Raw genomic sequence first — 6,826 nt, forward strand, 5'->3', positions numbered from 1 at the left:
TCTACAGAGACTGGCAGGTTTCCTTGAGCTGCTGTGAGCTCCACCCAGTTGGAGCTTCCCAGCTGCTTTGTTTACCTACTTAAGCCTCAGCAATGGCGGGCGCCCCTCCCCCAGCCTTGCTGCTGCCTTGCAGTTAGATTGCAGACTGCTGTGCTAGCAATGAGGAAGGCTCCGTGGGCGTGGGACCCTCCCAGCCAGGTGTGGGGTATAGTCTCCTGGTGTGCCCCTTTACTAAGACCCTTGGTAAAGTGCAGTATTGGGGTGGGAGTTACCCGATTTTCCAGGTGTTGTATGTCTCAGTTCCCCTGGCTAGGAAAAGGGATTCCCTTCCCCCTTGCGCTTCCCAGGTGAGGAGATGCCTTGCCCTGCTTCAGCTCTCGCTGGTCGGGCTGCAGCAACTGACCAGCACTGATTGTCCGGCAATCCCTAGGGAGATGAACCCAGTACCTCAGTTGAAAATGCAGAAATCACCTGTCTTCTGTGTCGCTCTCACTGGGAGCTGGAGACTGGAGCTGTTCCTATTTGGCCATCTTGCTCTGCCCCCGCCATTTTTAATTCAATAAAAGGCAAAGTCCTTTCTTACGTCCCCAAATTTATTTCCTGATCCTCTGTTTTTCTGTTTTTTCTTCTTTAGCCATATGGGCTTCTTCTTTCCTGTTCATTGAATAAACTGGGAACACTCTTGCCTCAAGGCCTTCATACTTTCATGTCTCCTTGCCTAAAATTCTCTTCATACAAGTTACCATGACTAGAATATATTTGCATGCAATATATGTCACCATCCTTACATGGTCACTCAAAAATTACTTTCTAGGTGAGTTTTTCCCTGTCTACCCATTGAAAATTTGAAACCCAGCCCACCCATCATTAAACAATACAGGTCTTGCACTGGTGTAACTTTTCCTTCTTATTACTTATTACCAATGTAATGTGTACTCAACTCATTGTCTCTTTTCTCTGCTAAAATAATTGCAGGTAATTTTGTTTATTATTTTCACTGCTGTATGCTCAATGACAAAAAGAGAGCTGGTAAATAGTAAGTGCTTGATAAATATTTGCACAGAAGTGTGTGTGCATGTATGTGTATACACACATACATGGTTTCCTATCACAATATCTGACATATGTAAGAGTTCAATAAATTTTTTGTATTATATTAAAATTTACTCCTTGGGCTGCTACTAGATATCCATGATTAAGAAATTTCAAAAGCATTTGGAAATGCTGGATTAAACAAAGTTATGCTGCTTTATTATCTTTGTATTGATGTCAGGATATCTCTGCATTTTTATTATGGGAATAGAAATCGACAAATTAAAGATATGTGATTCAGTCTTTCTTAAGCTTCTGTGAGAACAGAAACCTTTGTGAGTGTAGCTTCTCATAGTATTTGTGATCTACTGGTCATACTCCGAAATGCTGCTCTAGTCACTTTAGTGTTACACACAAGAAATGGTAGTGAAAGAGGATAATTGCTTTAATTTCACTTGGAGGTCATTTTCTAAAACAGTAAAGGAACTTGGGGAAAGCATACAATTGGAAACAGTAGGATTTCTGGATCACTATTTTTGAAATCAGAAAAATAAACCTATGTCAAGGAGTGCAGTTTATACACACCCAAAAGAATGAGTTTGGTAGAAAGCCAGCAGATTTAAAAACAAACAAACAAACAAACAAACAAACAAAAAACCCAGCACTTGAAATTTGAAGAGGTAGGAGAATACAGAAATATAACTGTAAAAAGGGCATGATAGAGGGGAGCAGGAATGATCACTGAAGAACCAACAGCAGCATCACAGCTTATCAGAAATACTGAAAATAAAATAATAGAGGAGGAGATTTAGACCCAAAGGTTTCCATAGATGTGGACAGAGTGTGGGTAATAAATTAACTGGAAACAATAACATATTTGTAAATTCCTTAGCAAAAAAAAAAAAAGTACTCTCCTGAACTTCTATAAATTTGGTTAGATAGTATCTGTGTGGTATCTTAAAATGTTGAAAAGAAACAAGCTTACTAGAATTAGAGGGCAATAACAAGAAAATAAATGTGTCAATAAAACTTCCACCTCTTGAGCTTCATCTTAGAGGAGAAGATTTGAACAGTATGAAAGAAGAGAATATCAACAACTGCAATGTTGGAAGTAGACACTAGGCTACCTGAACTGTGGGGCATCTGCTCTGAAAGGTGTATTCACAGGGGAGTACATAGATACATCCTGCGCCCAGAAGACAGCAGTGAGTGACAAGAGGAGACTCACGTATGTGGATGACTGTTGGAAATCTCTAAATGAAAAATCTAACAAACTCTGAACTTGCCTTCCTGACAATCTCAGCTCTCAGGAGGGCCTAAAAAGGCAATGAGGAGAACTGCTACTCTGAAATTAATTTTGACTAACAAGGAAGAACTGCTTGGTAAAGCAGAAGTGACAGACACCCAAGGAGAAAGTGACCATGTCATCTCAGAGTTTATAATAATCTAAGAAGGGAAGGCTGAGTATAAGAGCAGTATATTGTAGATGCTGGTCAAAAAGATTTAAAAACATTTCAGAAAGCATGGCCTCTGAAAAAAAAAAAAAAGGCTAACAACATAAGAGTGTGAAAGGGAAAAAAATGAACAAAACTAAATTGGTAGTAAAAAATGACTACCAATATAAGAATGTGAAAGGAAAAAATAAACAACATAAGTTCAACTTATTAATTAATATATACATATATACATATACTATGATATACACATGTATACATTATATAGTATACTAGCAGATATAATGTATGACAGTTTAGGTTACATATACATTTGATTATTAGGCAATTTTGAAGTAAATTTTTTTTGTTATTTATAAATTATGTACTTGATTTTCACAGAAAAGGGATTGAATTAAGGTCATTGAGTAGCAAAGTTAATTCTTATAACTCTGTCTATTGTTCTTGAAAAAACACTTCTCTCTATAAACAATACTGCCTCTTACAGATGATTTTATGCTTACCTTGAGACATACTAGAAATAAAAGCAACATATACAAAAGATACAGAAGCATGACATAAAATGATGAAAAATTAATAAAAGAGAAAAAACTGGAATGAATTTGTGCTTTTATGCCAAGAGTAATTAAGAAAACACAACACTCTTAAATTTATAAATAGAACAAGATAAAGAAGGAAGTCTACTGTTTAAGAACAGATGGTGTCATGTTAATAAATACTAAAGCAAGCAACATTCTTCAACTTTACCTGCTCTGTACTCAATCCAGGAAAAGCTTTTCGTAATTGGATGAGGTAGAATACATATGATGATTAATGACCTAAAAAGTAAAAGAGAATATGAAATTATTTAGTATCTTTAGATGAATTCAAGTTTCCAGACCAAATGAATTAAATCTCAGAGAACTAAAATAATTTGCAATTGTAATTATAAAACTATGATTGAAAATCCTTAAATAATAATGGAGAATAGAGTTTGTATCAGGAAACTAGAATTGGGAGCAAAACATATACCAAAAATGTGGGTAAGGTGAGTCACCAGATTCTGTAAAATACAAACTGAAAAGATAAGGAAGAAAGCAATTAATTTCATACCTTTGCATAACCTTAGACTAATATGAACACATTAATAGAGTTAGCTAGGAAAGCAATGGTGATCATTAGGAGTCTTCCCAGGTTCTCTAACACATGATTATCTCAAACTTGTTTCAGTTAATAGTTAAAATAGTTTGATAGAATATTTAGATTGCTAGATAAGAAAATGGTGTTATAGCATGGCTCTGAATTTCTGGACATGTAATATGGTGGGAAAGAATTGATTTCTGAGAATTCTATACAAATGATTTTCCCTTGCCTTTTCCTCCAGTGTGCACAATGAATTACATTTATGCTTATCAGTGATACTTGCAGGTATTCAAATTTACTCAACTTTTATTCAGTGACTTTTTGGAATACTTGAGAATTATATCACATCAATAGGGAAACAGCCTTTTTAACACAATCTTTTATATTTATTAAAATATACACTACATAGAGGATAGTCCCCCAAGTAAAAGTGTGTAATTCAATAAATTTTCAAAATTGACTACATTTCTGTAACCAGGAATCATTAAGAAATATGTTTCCAGACTCCAGAAGCATTATATGTGGTCCTTCCCAGTTACTGTGCTTCTCCAGAGAAATAAAGTCCTAATGTTTAACAGCATAAATCAGCCTTGTCTGTTTTTACACTTATAAAATAGAAAAACACAGCTACACTCTTCTACATCTGCCTTCTTTTGTTCAATATTATGTTTGAAAGATTCAGACATGTTGCTCCTTATGGCAATGGCATATTTGTTCTCACTGGCGTATAGAATTTCTTCCTATAATTATACCATAATTTATATATCCATTGTACCAGTGATGGATATTTGAGTTTTTTTCTAGATAGGGCTATTGTGAATTGTCCTGCTATGGACATATTTGTACAAACTACCAATGCTTGCACAAAATGAAATGTATAATCTCAGTAGTCTGATATCTATTAAAGAAATTAAATTCATAGTTTAAAACCTTCAATATAAAACGAAAAGAAATAATGCCACACTGAAGATCCACTGATGACTGCTTAAGTTCATGAGTAACTCTTAAAGGAGAAATATAATACTTGTATAGTCTCAGAGTATCTCACCCCAAATATTTATTAGTTGCCATGTTAGCTTCAACAAATGTTAAAACATTCCTCAGTGGATGGATTATTTTGCCTCTGCTTGAGGGTGAGCTGAGATAGTGCTTTGCCTCTAATGAATAGCATACGGGCAGGGAAAAATAGTAATTTTGTACAGAAACTTGCAGGATACCACCTTAACCAAGTAATCAAGTTTTATATCCATAGCAACACATATCAGCATCATTTATCCACTGATATGATGTGCCAACAACATAACATCTCTGTGGTTTTCTACCCTAAAATCCATAAGCCTAAGCTAAAAATGAGAAAGGAAATTTCAATTGAGGGTCATTCTAAAAAAAATCTGTTCAGTATTCTTCAACAGTGTCCAGGTCATCAAAGTCAAAGGAAAACTGAAAAACTGTCACAGATTAGAGGAGACCACAACTAAGTTAGTATCTGGGATTGGATTCCAAAACCAAAGAAGTACATTAGTAGAAAAAAATGAATGAAATCCAAATGAAGTTGATAGTTTAGTTAAAACTCTTAGTTTAACTCAGAATTTAATGTTAGTGTTAATTTCAAGGTTAATTTCTTAGTTTTGGTAAATGCACCATGGTTATGTAAAATGCTAATGTTAGTAGAAGCTGAATGAAGAGTGTAGGAGAACTCTGTACTATCTATTAAGTCTAAGGTAGTTCAACAAAAGTTTTTAACAGAGGAAAATGATTGTAAATTTCTTCAGAAAGCGAAAAACAATACATGTTCCAGAATCTGTTTTCTTGGAAAGTTTTTGGTAATAAAGGTCTGTTTCTCTTTTGGTATGTCCTTGAGTCCTTAGAGTGGTATTCTATAGACTGTGAGGTAATGTGCATGTTTGAGTGGCAGAGATGTGTACGGAGAAGTTCCTTTCTAAAGGATCCCTACAGTGGCATTGCTTGTACCAGAGCCTACTAATCGTTTATGAATATAGATAGTGCTGTAACTCTTCTTACCATAAGAGCTTAAAATCAGTTCTGCCATCTTCTTTAATATTCTCCTATCTTTTCTCCAAAAGAGTCTGTATACTCAGTCCCTTACTCCGCCAGCCGGTAGCAAAAAACCTTCCTTTCAATTAAGCTCATGTAAACAGCATAAGAAGGTGTCATAAGTTCCAGAACCATCCAGCATCTATTTTGATTTAGCTAAAGCTTCTTATTACAATATACATCATCAGGGACATTTAATTAATTAGTTAACTAATTTGCATTTTACAGGCATGTAACCAACGAAATCTTGTAAGTTAGAAAGAACCGGCATTGCAGTATCTTTTAACTGATCAGAATTTTACAATGTTTAAAGTGAGTTAACCCTAGAGCAAAATAAAGGCACTCAAAAAACAAAACGTATTGAGTGATTTTTCACTTCTCTATGTTATCTTCAACTGAAATAGATGCAAGCAAAGTTACATTAGAGCAATAAAGCATCACTATATAAACATTAAATAATTCTAGGAGATGTTAACAGCAGCCTTTAGTAGCACGAACTGAGCAGGACCAAAGGGAAGTTTTGAGAGTTAATGCTGAATTCTAATAACAGGCTAAAACTCAGAACCTCTGGATGGATAGTTTTCCAGGGAGCAGGCTTTTTAAGGAAAATCTTAGAGGAAGGTAAGTTGCTTAGGATGGGGTTTTCAAGTAGCTAGTTTTGAAGGTACTGTGACAATAATGAAATTGGGCTTTATTGTGGACACCCATGCATTATCCAATTACAAACGTTCCTGGGGTGGGAAGGGCTGTACAATTGAGTGTAAGACATTGTTCTAAGTGCTTTATGTATCTATGCAGTCTATCCTATAATTATACTATTGGGGAAATGGAGGCTTTGAGAAGGAACACAAGTGGTAAATTGCTCAGCCAGAATTTGAACCTAAGCAGCGATATTCAAGACCCGTTCCCTAATTCCCCATGTGCCCTACATCCCAAATAGGTCTTTATCTTTCTCTCAGAGTCATATGGCAAAGGCAATCTCTATCCTGAATCAATAGTGTCCATACAGGGGCCTCAATTTTCAAATTGCTCTTTGCCTCAGTAGCCTTTTGAGAAAGATGCTTTTCCTGTAATAGATATTTGCTTTGTATCATAGGATGGAGGAAATGCTCAAAGAATAGCATGAAATAAGAGATATCAGAGTGATTTGTAAATCTTCAAGT

This window comes from Mandrillus leucophaeus, unplaced genomic scaffold, assembly GCF_000951045.1.
Source record: "Mandrillus leucophaeus isolate KB7577 unplaced genomic scaffold, Mleu.le_1.0 Scaffold189, whole genome shotgun sequence".
Classification (NCBI taxonomy): domain Eukaryota; kingdom Metazoa; phylum Chordata; class Mammalia; order Primates; family Cercopithecidae; genus Mandrillus; species Mandrillus leucophaeus.